Below are 15,168 nucleotides of genomic sequence, written 5' to 3' on the forward strand. Positions count from 1 at the left end.
TTTTTTTTCCTAGAGGTCAGCGTACACTGTCTTTTAGGGCTCTGTTCATGTGTTTCAGTGCAAATTTTGAAACTAGTTCAAGAAGAAAGTTTTATATGATTTTCTGAAGACGTGGAGCCTCAGGATCAGTCAAGATTACCCATCATCTTTGGACACATCACTTATATCTAAATATGCCAATATTTCTCTATAAATATCAAAGGCACATGGTCTGGTCTGAAACAAATTAATTTTTTTTTTTAATGGAAAATAAATTTCCATTTTTTGAGTGGGATTTATGGTATCTAGGATATTTTGCTTCAAAACAGGTTCCTTCCCTTATTTGAAGGTAACAGCTAAAAACCTGACTTTCAGTAGCTTCACACTAGCAATGTACTTTTTACACCTCACTTCAAAACCCATGCAAATGTTAGCTTATTTGTGTGTGATGCAGCACACAACTGAAAACTTCAAGGTTTGCAGAGGCTGGATGACACTCCGTAATTGGGGAAAACAGTTGTTCCAGAAGAGCAGGATTTGGTTTAAACTCGATGTTTGGCATATTAACTACCTTCTCAGGCAAGCTAGTACTCCCACAAAATTCCTGCTTGGAAAATATTGGCCTGTAAACATCGTGGGATAGTAGGAGTGCTCTGGGTGACCTGTGTGTGCATGTATGGAAGCTACAGCATCCACCAGGTTGTTATGCTTGGTGCTGTCGGGGGACCAAAGCACAACTGGACACACATATGCCTTGTTGCTGAGAGAAAGTAGGCTGCCCTCCACACCCCTCCACCTCTGGCTTCTCAGTTCAGATCCTCAGAGAAATCCTAGAAGTTGCTTTAAAAGCTGACCTGGAACATTAACGTTTCCTGGTTCTAATAGACAAGTTGATTTTATGGCTCTTACAGGCTTTCTCTCTTTGCACCATCTATTAAGTTCTCACTGTCCCAAAGGTACCTCTCCTTCTCTTGCTGCCACAGGGTCAAAGGAGCTTGTCTCTTTTGTTGCATTAGCTTACCCCTAACATCCCTTCCTTTCCCAAAGTGCCAGCACCCTCTTTCTCACAATAACTGATTAAAGCAGTTAGATAAAGTTCTTGGTGTAGGCAGCTCAAAGGTTGGTGCTTCTGGCTTAGTAGATGAAGAAAATGGAAGATGTGCAAGAAATGGAACTCAGTTAAATGAGGAACAGTAAAGAAGCAAGCATGTAGTTATCATTTACCTTCTAAAAGGCATATGCAGAGTATCCTCTGATGATAAACCTGTAAGCTGCATATGCCTGATATTTTTGGTTAGTACAGGATTTATTCTGGCAATAGTAAACACTATTCAAGGTGCCAAAGCTGTTACCACTAGTCACAACTTCTGTATGCAAACATGTAGAACACTGCAGCGTGTTCCAGTTGATTGGTGCATACCTAGGTATTATGCCAGACTGCAAAGCCACAGACTAATGATAATAGTTGGGGTTTTTTTCACTTTCAAAGGAAATTGTGCAATTAAGCATATGTGTAGCAGTCCTATATAATAGGAAACTTCGCCTGAGAGATCTGGCCATAGGTCTTGAAATCACTGAAAATCTTTTTAGTACTGCATGGGCCCCAAACCCTCTATTTATAAAACAGATCCAGAATACGCATCCAAGCTTTCTATCCTGTTTCCGTGCCATAGTGCTTTGTTGGGACACAGTTTAAATTCCTTTGAACTCAAATTCTCCTTGACTACAAGAAACATTCACTGGGATCCTGCCTTTAAAAACAGCAAAGTAAATGAGCCCCTATGCTCAATCACAAGTAGTCAGGCCTTTGTTATCTGAGCTGCTTTTAACATAAAGATCTCCTATACAAAAAAAAGAACACCCTATTTGTCAAAGCTCTGTTTATGAGATGGAGGGATAAGTCTTGTCAGAGTCCACAGCAAGGCAGTGTACACATAAAACTTACCTGAGAGATGGCAGATGGAGGTTACAGTCTTCTTTGAATCAGGGAAAGGAAGAATTCAACCGTGGCTGCCTCACACCATGTTAATATCCTAGCCACTGGGCTTCTGACTGTTTTGGATACCGTGTTGAAAAGTCTTGATGTCATCTCAAGCCGGATGGGGATCATACTATAAATCTCCAGGTTTTGTAGGCTGGGGGAGAGTTTCTCACCTCAAATAATGAGCTGCTTTTACTGAAACAACCAATTAGGAATGTGTTCCTGCCAATTTATGTTACTTTCCTTTGCACCTAAGGATTGAGTCTGGAAAAAATGTTTTTTGATGTTGTGCTTCGGTTATACTGCTTCTCTGCGCAATATCTTATAAATACCTTCTGCCTTGAAGTTTATGCGAACTTTAATTTGAGGCCATATTGGCCCCCAAGATCAGGACCCTGTTGTTGAACAGAATTTGGAAAAGGGATTACAAAATATGGGGTATGAGCACTTCATTTTGGACGTGATAAATGTGCAGTGAAGAGCTTTTAACTAGTGTATCTCCATCACTAGAGCCCATCTAGTAATGGCCAATAGTGCTGATACAACTGAAAAGAAGAGGGAAACAGGCTAACTGATGACACCCAGCTCATTAGTAAGCTTTTTAAAAGGAGGAAAACACACTAAAAGAGTCCTTACTCTAAGTTCCCTGGTGTGTCTTCTTTTCTATGTACCTTCTAGAACACGGCTGCCTTTGGACAAAGGCCACCTATGTTATGCCATATTACGCATTTCTGATGCATATTCACCAACAAGAAGCTTATCCAAGCTTTTTTAGGAATCTCCATTTGGATTGAGAGGTGCGTGACCTGTAACTTCATCTTTTCATGACGATAAGCACCACGAAAGTAAATGACTCAAGTGTATTTGTGGCAGTATTTGCAGAAACAAATCCAACAAATGCTTCTGGGGTTCTTAGTAACCTCTCAGATGCTGAATAGTAACTCCTTTGAAGTGAGTACATAATCCTTTTTGGGGGTTTTCAGTGAAATATGACTTCACGTTTCAAGATGTGGCAGTGATATGGAAGCCCCTATATGCAAATCAGCTGCACCAATTATTTTGTGCCGATGAGAAATTGTTTTACTTTTTAATGAGACAAGAAACACTGACTAACGTACAGTCATGTTATACATTAAAAAGGAGCAGTATATTTGTTAGCCAATTTTAACACCTTGTAATGAGAATATATAGTGACAGAAATATTTCTTACAACAACAGCCTGGTGGTAAAACGCTGAGATGTTCTGGCTCTCAATTAGCACACTACAGTTCTACTTTATATAGGTACGTGCGTTGCCACGGTGGGTTGTTTGCTCTGAAAACTCTTCAGGCATGGTTCCAACGTTCATTTTTACATTGTGTTTATCCATTACAGTATATGGATGGCACTGACCTGTGAAATTCTCAGCAAAAGCAGAGCATTCCTGGTCACTTACTCCAATCCACCCAGTGCTTCTCTCTGACATGAGTTTTTTTTCCAGTAGTTCTGTTTTCTGCCATTCAGGCATCCGAGCTGTGAGATGGTTTGAGATTTATTCTTCCTCTTCTTTCTTCTCTCCTTGTTCGATGATCTTTAACTATGACGTCTTTAAATTTCTGTTCTGCTTACCCCCTGTGATTCCTCAACAGCAACAGCATCTGTTCTGCTTCTGTATATAATCCTAAGGGTCGAGCAGGCGTAATTCTGAAAACGCGGGTTTATGTGGCCGTTCCGTCGGTGACATTTCGCACCTTCGCGCGGGCCCAGCGACAGCGTGTACAGTTGTGCCCGTGGGCCAGAGGAGGCACAGGAGTGACACGGATGCCCCTCTGCCACCCACTCTAGTTCAGGGAGAAAAGGGAAAGGTCGCACCCCATGATCTCTCCAGCTCCCTTCCACCCCCGGGGCCGCGCTCCCTTCCCGCCTTGCGGCTGACGGGGTGGGCTTGCAGCCTCGCTCCGCCAGGTGGCACCACCTCACCGAGGCTGAGGGCGGCTGAGGGCGGGAAGGCGGGAGGGCACCCCTGAGGCGGGAGGGCACCCCTGAGGCGGGAGGGCACCCCTGAGGCGCGGCGGCACCCCCGGGGCTGGTGGGCACCCCCGGGGCTGGTGGGCACCCCCGGGGCGGGACGGCACCCCCGAGGCGGGACGGGAGCGGCTGGACGACGCAAGTTGTGCTTCGGCGTCGTCCTCGTCTCCCTTTTTGTCTGAGGAAACTAAGTCCGGTGAGAGTGAAAACGCGTCGGTTTAGATTTCAGACTCAATAAAATGAAATGTTCCCCGGAAGGTGACTACGGAGGTTGAGCTAAACCCCAAATACTCCAACTTCCGGAGGAAAAAAAAATAAAATATCCAGGTTACAGAGTTCCCTCAGGCAACATGGGGATACCTGGAAGTGCCGGGTCCTGAAAAACTCTCCTGGCCTGAAGGATCTTTGCGAGAGGCTCTTTCAACCCCCCTACCCTCCGTATTCCAAGACACCTTTGTGGAAAGCCACTTGCTCTCATCAACCCATCCCTGGCTTCCTCGTTCTCTTCTACCACAGGTTTTCTACAGACCTGTACCTGAACGGGTTCTGCTCGCCAGGCGGATTGTGTCCACAGCTACTTGCTGTGGTGGGTTTTCTGTTCCTCTCTCCGCACGTGCTCATGTGGTTCCAGGTGTATGAGGAAAATTTGTCAGCTCTTGGGAAAGGATCTGCAAGATGCTATAATACATCAGTGCTTCTATTCTGCGCTGCTCTGATCTGTTTCTAACGGCCTCAGTGTAAAATTCTAGTTTAAAAAGTACACCTGGTTTCTACTGGCTTGAGCTGGCTTGTGGGTTTGGAGATGAATTAATAGGCGCACTGTCTCAAAGGCGTACTGCCTTCAGAGCGTGGCCATGTGTACACACGTAAATAAAACAGGATTTTTGTTTATTATGATCTTTCCATTATCTGCATTGGGCAGATTCTGGCATTTTATACGACACTTTGACTGAAGAGGTTAGTTACTTGGAGCAACAGCATTTCCTCTTCCTCAGAGTAGTAAATACTGTATTGACACTTTTCTTCCACTTCACTTCAAAGTAGAGTCTGTCCAAGAAAAAGAAAAACTAGTTGGGGCCACCTCTCCACATGTCCCACTTTTACTTCAGAGCCAAAAAAAGAAACGTTGACTAGGAAATAGAAAAAAAAAAATAAAACCCCCTTCCCTAGTTGGTGGAGATTTCATCATAGAGTTCAAAGATGTTCACTCTGTCGCTAAACAAGAAACAGTAACCGTATGTTAATGTTCATCTAGACTTCCCATCAGTTGATATACTTTCATGTATTAGGTACATGCCCTTTACTGTCTTAAAAAAAAAAAGAGAACATTATATTGTACTATACTTGTGGCTTGGGCACTGCCACGGGCCTCAAGGTAACTATGTTCTGAGCATCCTATCTCTGCTTCTGCTTGACTTTGGACATGTTACATATTGCTTTTTTCTTCACTGTGAATTGGGGATGGTCATTTGCTTCTTCCCATGTGTTGTTTATTTATACTATAAAATTTTAATCTCTCACTGTATGTTTTTTTCACAACTGATTTTGCCTCAGTGGGTATCCCTAGATGTTAATATAATGGAAAAAATATTTGACTGCTATGATTTTTCATTGATTATTTTTTTCTTTCTGTGTATAAATTGCTGATAACATTCAGGAAAGCTTTTCCAGAACTTTAAGGCAGCCTTTGCCAGAGGTTTGTAAAGTGTTTTGAGATCTGCAGGATGAGCATGCTGAAGAAGTGCCAAGTGAGATGATAATAGCCTATGTTTATTACCTTGATAAAATCTGCAGAGTTTCAGTGGAAACAAGTCATAAAGTGCTTGTAACCAGCTGATGGAAACTAGGGTCTTACAAAACTTTCTGATTCCCATCTTCCACCCACCCCGGCTCTTCGTCCTGCTTTTCATTGACCTACTGTTCTCAGTGTGCTGGTGAGCTGCTTAATTTCAGTGCAAACTTGATTCTTACAGCCCAAAGTCTGCACTGTAAGTGAAGCACTTTTGTTTATGTTGCCTCATTATTTTTCTTCACGGTATATCATGACACAAGGGTGTTTTTGCAAAGCTTAATTGAAACCAACAGGTAACTGTCTGACCTGCACTAGTTAGAAATGACCTACTAGGTATCAATTTAGTATACTTGAACTGCTTTTTTTGGCTTATACACAAATATTTATGGCAAATTGGTTTAAAACCTATTGTAACAGAGTTGCTGTGACACCATGGGATTATTTATGTCTCAGAATTTCACCCCTTAAAATCCAGGTTTTATTTCACAAATAAAAATGCCTCTGTTCATTTCTGCTGAATGATCATTTTACTACTGTGCAGTCCCACATTTACTGAGAACTGCTCAAACTGGAGGCCTTATTCAGGACCCTAAAAGGAGAGGAAAGTGGAAATCTGCATACACGGGGGCTCACCAGGGCAGCTCCAAATGGGGCTTTTGGTCACTTACTTTTCTCAGGAACAGCTTTTATAGGAAATGTTTGTGGAGGAAAAACTCCTAGTAATTTTAAAAGCATTGGAAACATATTTTTCTTTTCAATGGACATCTGTTGTGCTAAAGAGAAAACAGGGCTTAGAGAATAATGATGACTCTGTAGCTCCATATTATTTTCACTGTTTGTACATACCCAGAACAGACCATATTTGTCAAAAGTTTTGCTAAGCATTAGTAAGTGTTGATGTTAAGTCCAATATGCTGAAGTGTGCTTGTAGAAATCACATAATAATTCATAGAAATATAAGCAAAAGACAGAGCATCCACAGCAGTCCAGAGTTCACAGTGCTAGAAAGGAGCTCTTAATTTTTAGAAGAAATTATAAATGCTCCTGGAATGCAACTTCTGCAAGTTCCGTTTGTCATCTCTAAACTCATTGACAGTGCTTTATTGGCAACTAAAAGCAAGTCAGTTATGGCACGAGGAATGTGCTGAACAAGGTCAAGAACATTTTAAAGCAGCAATTTCTTTCCTTGGTAACATAAGGCATAGACATTTCAATGCCTAAGTAAAGGTCAGGATGATTCAGGGTCAGCCTTAAAAGTGCTAGCCTTAAAAGAGTCATAAACACACAATGGCTCAGAATTTTCTACTGTTCTACTGTTTTTATAGCTGATTACTCCAGAGTGAGCATAGGTAGTCAGTAATCCTAACAAGTCCTGTTGGGTTTACACCTAGAGAGAGGAGAATATTGTGAAGGTTTTTTTGAATACCCATTTTTTGGTATGTCATAAACATGCCAGAAAAGCCCTTTGCAGTATGAAATTTTCTTCTGGAGTCCAAGAGTTAAAAATTGGCTGGACTAGGTAGTGACAGTCTTTCTCACAGCTTCAGCAGAAGTTGGACATAGTCCCTTTTTCTGGAAGATAAGATTATGGGCATTTTGTTTGTTAGAAGTTTCATTGTGTGAGAGTAATTCATGTTTCCTAAGTATGTCGCATTTCTTTAGTATGCCTTTTCTACAGTGTGAATGTGGCTGTGTCCTGTCTGTCACCTGTCCTAGAAATGGGAAAAGGAGTGACAGAAACTACTTGTTAAAATTGTTAAAATTATTCCACAAATGCTACAGGAAAGATACATTGTTTATGTAGTTGCACTGTGGTATATATACTTAAAGTGTAATATACTGGGGGGGGGATTAATTGATGGGGTGTGTTAAAGGTCTTTTATTTGCATGGATGCTTCACTTCGCCAGCTCTGATTTATAAATCCGTGGATTCTGGAACCCTTACTAAATATTAGTGGGATAGCATTTGCCCCGTATAACCACATGCTAGAACTGGAGTTTGCTCAGCAAAACTGTCATCCCCCACCTCCAAAGATCAGATACTTTCTTAGCATCCTGATCTGTCTAAGGCTTACTATTAAGAAATTTGTTTTACATATCTAAAGCTAATAAAAAAAAAAATCATTGCAGCAGGGAACAGGCGGAGACATTCATGTTCTCTGAAGTTTAGACTGGTATATCACAACAGATACTGATTTCTAGAGACTGATAGTTTATTATTAGTTTATTTCTCATAATTAGTCTGTCTGTGTGCTCACATGGACTTCATGAGTCACATCTCAGCTCATTATCTTGGGAAACAGACCTATTATTTTTGAAAGCCATCCAGTCAATAAATTAGCTTGGAAGAAATGATAGTCCAAAACACCTTTTCAATAGATTGCTGTCATGCTTGGTTCCTATCAAAGAGAAGCCTGATTTTTTTGTCGTGACATATGGATTAACTGAGCCTTCCCTGCTGTGAGAAAACAAAAGACAATTGGTGATGCATGGAGCAAACTGATCTTAAAACAGAGACATCAACAAAGAAACATGACAGCGTGAAAAGACAGAGTACAGTCTGCTATCCACACTTACAAAGTCATTCTGTCTGTAACTCCAACATACATCTATTGTCTATTTTTTTCTCAAAGTAAGTGACAGTGTTCCTTAACTATAGCACCTCAAAAAACCCTGTGCCTCAGACAGAAGTAGGGGCATGTTAACCAGAGTTTCTTTTAGTCTTGATCATGCTTTCACGCTTGCTATTGAGCCACAATAAGCTCACCCAGTGTCAACAAGGAATAACTCTCCAAGCACAGTTCCTTTCTTTGCTCTGGCTTTCATTTGCTCTTCCACACGACTGACACCGTATGGAAATTTCAATGAGATACAATAGAGCAAGCTGATTTGTGGTATTTTCCCCTCATTATTTATGCATGAATATGCCTTTTACCTGATATAATTTTATTTTTTTTCTTCTGTTATACGTGCTTCTGATGTATTTAAATAGCTTACTACATACCACTTAATGTGACTTTGTAATTGCCAATTACATCTTTATGATGCATCTAGATATAATACAGAGGCATAACGCAGCTGATTCTCATCTGGTGTAAGATAATGTCTCTCTGCTGCATCAGCTCACGTCTTTCACCAGATACTGAGGATCAGAGGCTTTTTAGACTGTGGATGAGGGAAAGTCCCTGTTTGACAGTAGAAGTGACACAGCCATGGTGGCTTCCTTCTAGGAGTGCAGCATCATGAATTTTGAACTTCCTGATATGACTTCTAAAATTTTGCTTCAAGTGAATCTTGATCATTATCTAATGCTCTTGTTCAGGTGGACTGAATTTGCTTGTTGGTTTTTACCCCTTAAGGGTCTAAGCATTTTTGTTTCAGTGTCTTCAGTAATAAATGCTTAGTATTTTCTTGATTTTGAGAGAAACAGATATTTTATTTTCCTTCTCTTTGAAAGTATCTCTCTTCTCTGAAATTCAGGATATTTGTGTGAAAAAATTATTCGTCCATTGTGCAGTTGCTGTCATACTTACTATTGCTTTTAAGTGTGATTGATTCTTGAAGAACAGCTAATAGAGCTCTTTGCCCGCTATCCTCTTGTCATTGCTGTAGATAGAAAGAAACCTTTCAGCAAGAGAAAGTATTGATTTTATTGCACCTTGGACAGACTGTCATCAAACTAGAATGAGAGAGCTTGATCCTTCCCTTACTAATTCCTATTTTACATTGGTAATTCCTCTAGCTTGTTTCTATGAGAAATAAGTGAGAGAGGCTCACACAACCTTCTGCAGATGGAAGGATTGGAACCATCATCCCTTAAAACACTGTCCCTTAAAATTATTCATGAGAAAAGCATATGGATTGCGTTACTTGCACAGAAACCCTGAGAAGCTAGAAGAAGAAATTCGTCACATCTTTCTTTACCCACAAAGCCTTTAATTATTGATGAGATCTACCTGCTTACATAACTCTCATAATGTAAATATACCTGCATATTGTATGCATTAATGGATTTGTCCTTAGGCCACCTTGGCAAGGCAGGGAGAATTTAAAGCGAAACCTGAAATTAAAGCACAGTCGTCGTCCCCCCGCCCCCTCCAGTGCCTTAGGACATTGAGGTGAAATACAAGTACTTAAATCCTGGCAGTACAGTGAGAATTGCAAGCCTAAAGCTCATAATGGCCATGTTTTTGATAGTGATGTTTCCCAAATGCTTAACATTCTGTTTCAGCTTGTGTCCAGAACTGTCTCTGTCTTAGCAGGGCTCAGCAGCTTTGCCTGTCCCATGCTGACATCCCTCTGTGCAGGCTGCTACCTGAGGTAACCTCTCCAGAAGACTTGAAGCCAGTATCTATCTTCATTAGAAATTAAGCTGGAGGATACAGGTCTCTATTCTTGCCAATAGTTCAAAAGAAGACGTTTTTCCTCAGTGTTTCCTGTACTTCTGCCAGTCTTCCTCTATGGAAGCACCTGACAAAGGAGAAATAGGGATGAGAAATTGGGGATTTCTGGAGAAATGCTGGGAGAAAGAGGAAGCCAAGACAGGAATATAGATGGACGGAGCTGCTTTGAGCAGGCTCTGGCTCCTCAGTGGAGTGCAGTATGGTGCGGGAGCAGAAGGAGGCATTGAACTGAAAAAGAGATGCCTTGGTCTTGATCCCTCTTCTGAAGATTGCCAATTTATCTAGTGATTGCTTGGTGTAAAGATCAGAATAATCTCAGACATAGTTGTTTTTTCATAGGCCAGTATTTAAGCCCAGGAGAAGGTGAGATTTAGGACACATCTCTGTCTTTTGTATTTTTCTATAGGATAATTTTTATAGCTTCCTTCTCGGTGATGCTGAGGATCCATTTCTTCTCTGCAGCAAGATTAGGTGCTGCAACTCTACTTTTAGGAGATAAACAGCCTAAAGTTAATTTGTTTACAACTTTACAACTCTTCTCATGACTTCTTTTAGGTCATCTACAGGCTTTGGGAGCAAGAAAATAAACCCAATGTCCCATATAATTTTAATGCCTAAGCTATCAAATTCTGGTTCTTGTGCTGCATTTACTGACTTTTAAGTAAGTGAAAACAAGCCATAAGATGGACAGAATAGTTTATCAGTTAATAATATATATCTGAATGATATCACTGCTGTGCATAAAGAGAGCAAATATAAAAAACACCATAAATTTAAAGATTCCTGCTCAGTAATGCTGCAACAGCCAAAATACATCATAGCAGTTCAGGAAGCAAACTCCATTTTCACTGAGAATTATAACAAAATGTATACAAAGAGAAACTGCTTTTCAAACTAGATTTTAGTACATTGCTGTAATTCCTAATAACAGGAGCAGATGCCCTGAGGGGCTGCTATCTAGTTCAACAACACACACATAGTTAAGTGACAGGGGAGGAGCAACACAGCTGCAGAGGCATCCCCCTTTATCCATATCATGTCCGGACCAAGCTCTGAATGTCAATTGCATATTGCCCTGGTTGAAATTATCAGCTATAATACAAGCTAATTGATGTTAAGTGAATGTTGCCTACTGTAACAGTTTAATGAAATTAAATGTTTCTGTCATGAGTTCAGTACAAAAGTGGGGAAAATGCTGTTGCAAGGAATGACATAGTAGGAGTGAGATTTTATTCTTCTGAAACTGTTTAGATCCACAAAATCAGCTTTGCAATTGCTGATCAATTGCCAGTCTTTTTCCTGCATGCATCATTGCCAGAGATAAAGGTCTTGTAAAGAAAATTTAGAAGGCAACTTGCTGATGGTGTACAAAGATATAATAGAAGCTATCTTGTTCTTCTGTTAGCCCTGCAGTGCTAACCTTGGTAGATCTGGCTTATCAGTAAACATATGGTTACAAAAGAAGGTGCAGCAATACTGAAAAGAAAGTTGACACATATTATTTTTCTAGTTCTAACTAAACTATAAAATCTGATCATTTCCCATTGTCAGTAACATTGCAAATAAACTCAGCTAGCAGGTTTGGACTATCTTGACACTGCTGGTGTAATTACCCATGCTATCATGATAGATGACTGCATGCAAATTTGCGTTTTGAAATTGTAGCTGGCCTTTGCTTTTATTCAGCCTCTAGATGTTTTTCTGTGATCTAAAAGACAAATATATTCCTATCCTAAGAGAAAACATCATAGCGTGCTGTAGTGTCAGGGTTAGCTTGCTGGTTTTTGGTTATTATTTATATTAGCATAAGGCTAAAGATCCCGAGCAAGGTTCAGGATTCTATTGCACCCAAACACAAACCAAAGATTATTCCCACTTCAAGAAGCAAGAGTCTTAGTTGTTGGAAGTCACTGAAAGTTAGTTAAATTGGCAACCTCCAAAGCTATTTCATATAGTTACTTGAAGTAGAATCCCATTTTTAGCACAGGAGTTACTAGAAAAAGATTAATGTGTTATTCTTATACCTGAGGCTGCAACACACTATGGTTATAGTGATAGAATTCATAATTAAAAGGCTGAAAACTAGCAAGGTATGTAGGATTGAAAAGCACTGCCTGGTGACCAAATCCAGTTCCCTGTTATCACATGAACCCATATTTTAGAATTCTTTTAATGAACTTATAAATTTCCACCATGTAGCTAGGTTTTTATTTTGTTCCTATTGCTTGTATTAGGAGGCTATTCCAGACACTAACTGCTTAAACGTGTATGTATGGCCAGTTTGGACTGGCTTGTTCTTATGCCAGCATTGTCTTTCAACTTTGCCAACATTCTTGCATGTCCCTGATATTTATCCTGTCCCACCCCCTTTTCATAGTGTGCTTTAAGAGAGCAGTCACATAACAGTCTCTCTTTCACCCCCAACCTTCATTTTGCTAGTTTAAACAAGCCTTATTTTTGCTCGTCTAAACAGATCAAATTCTTTCTAGTTTCCTGGCTGCCTGTTCTCCTGTTCATCCTAACAGGCCTGCTCCATACCTGCATCACATTGAATTCTTTTCTTCATACTCCTGAATAATCAAAATCGTATGTGGTACCTCAAAAGTCCTCTTAGTAGGAGCAATATATCTTTACTGCTAATGTATCACTATATTCTAGGAGCATACTGATCTTTTTTTTTTTAAATTTTATTTTTTACTGCCTTATCACATTACTGGCTTACAGAATCTTGTGAGTGACTCCATTTCTTCTCTTTGTGTGTCATGGCAAATACAGCGACGTTTGGTGGTGTTATTAGTCCCCAAGCGTATCATCTAGCTTCTTGTGATTTTAGATTTCATCCATGTCTTACTTCAGCCTCAGTCATCTTGTTTTTCCAGCATGATATTCTCATTCTCTTCAACACCTCTCACCTTTTCACCAGCAAACTTCATGAGGTTATGCCTATCATCTGTGCCATTTGCAGAGATAGTACTATTTTTTTTCCCCAAGACTCATCCGTGAAAGATTCATTAATGAGCTTCCCATAACTAAACAATTCCCTTCTGAACACAACTCACCATTGTATCCTCCTTAGCTTTTCTTGTACAGTAAGCTGCTTGAGGTTAAACTAATAATTTTCCACATGTAATAAATGCTTCACTGAAGTCTGTATAGATTAGAGTTTGCATCTAAAAAGTCAATAATAAAAAAAGAATGTTGAGTTAGTTTGCCATGATTAGCTTCATAAACTTTTTAGAATTTTATACTATTTCCATTAAACTTTAATTATAGTAACCTTCATAAATATTTTTGATTTTTAGACAAATTTTGAGGTCAGTCTAAAAAGCATGTAACTGCTGACATTGCCTTTTCCCTCTGTATATTTAGATGCTTAATTTATTATTGTCTTGATACTTGAATTAATAAAACATGCTTGATTTGCAGTACTTAGTCCACTCAATGCTGATTTTGTTGGAGTGAAGACTGCTTTTTTGACTGTTATATATTCTTCTCAGACACTTTTTATGTAAGTCTTTGTAGCAATGTGGGTTTCTCCACAAGGTAATATTAGGCACAGAATTATTAGTTGGGCATTCCATTCCAACACCATTCTGTTGTTGTTGGATATGATCATGGTACAACCCGTTAAGCTGTAGATAAACAGACACGCAAGCATGTGTGAAATATTTAATTGCCACTTTCTTGCTGCAGTCCGGTGCTTGCTGTTTCATGAAGCATGGTCAGCGCAATTCCCATACTCAGAATGATTTTATTTGCATTTAGCAACAAATACTGCTGATGCTAATATCTGTCTTCCTTAAGAATTTAAAAAGAAAGCTTATTAAACTATTTTCAGTTCATCAGCTCCCTGTAGACAAAAGTGTTTAAAACCTGCCTTGTAATATGTAAATACCTATATATATGTGCATGGCAGTATGAGGTTAATTCTATGTATTAAAAGAGCTGTTCCAGGGCACGTATGATTCCTTGAGAATAAAGGAAATTCAGTACCTTTTCATGTATCATGGTTATTACAAAGATGAGAATCCTCTATGCTTCTCAAATACCCATGATTAGGAAAACAGGATCTATCTACTGCTAACTTTCTTAATAGTTCATTTATTCTTTTAAGAGAACTTTGTTACTAACATTTGATAGGGAAGTGTGACAGAAAGCTTGTAAATATCCTCAACTGCAGTGTGCAGGCATCATCTTCTAGACTTGATATTTGAAAAGAAAGCCTACTAAAGGCTTAGGAGTTAGGGAAGAATCTAGAGCAAAGTGCTTCAGCTTTCCTTTCATAAAGGAAAAATATGCCTATATGATTTTTTGTTAAATCATGGACCTTGATGAGTACTTTTGGAATATACATTTTAGCATGAGGCATTCCCTTTCCTCATGTCTTTGGTCTCAGACTAAAGTCAAACTGAGTGGTGGTGTTTAAGCAATATGTTTGGGCACCTGAGTTTGATCCATTTTGGTTAAAAACAAGTCCGGATAAATTTTTGGGTTTGTAGATCACATGGGTCATTCTCGTCTATGGGGAGGGGACCCAGGAGGAGGGAAGGAGGGAAAAAACCTTCTCTTTCTATCAAAATATGACAAAGTTATCTGAATTTTAAAACATCTGTTTTAGTTCTAAAAACATCTGAAAATATGGGTCAGGTCTTGCACTTTCTACTCATTCAAAATACATACTGCAGTCCACAAGTGTTAATAGGGGAAAAATAAATACAAAGTGTTAGATTTTTTTTTTGCTTAGATTTCAGTTTCATCATTCCCATGAAATTCGACTGGTTTCTGTTAATAGTTGGTAAGTAGATTTATAGTAGGTGAACTGTCTCTCAGAAGAAAAAAGTGCAGACAAATGCTCCTTTGTGCTATGGATAAAGCACCTTTCAATGGCAATAAAAACATGAAGAATAAGGAAAAAACTCTCCTCTTTCATTTCATCCTTCCCTCCCTTCTTTCCCTCCAAGCCACTACATTAATTACCTGTCTGACTGATTACTCAGTCAAGGACT

This window comes from Buteo buteo, chromosome 7 (genome assembly GCF_964188355.1).
Source record: "Buteo buteo chromosome 7, bButBut1.hap1.1, whole genome shotgun sequence".
Taxonomy (NCBI): domain Eukaryota; kingdom Metazoa; phylum Chordata; class Aves; order Accipitriformes; family Accipitridae; genus Buteo; species Buteo buteo.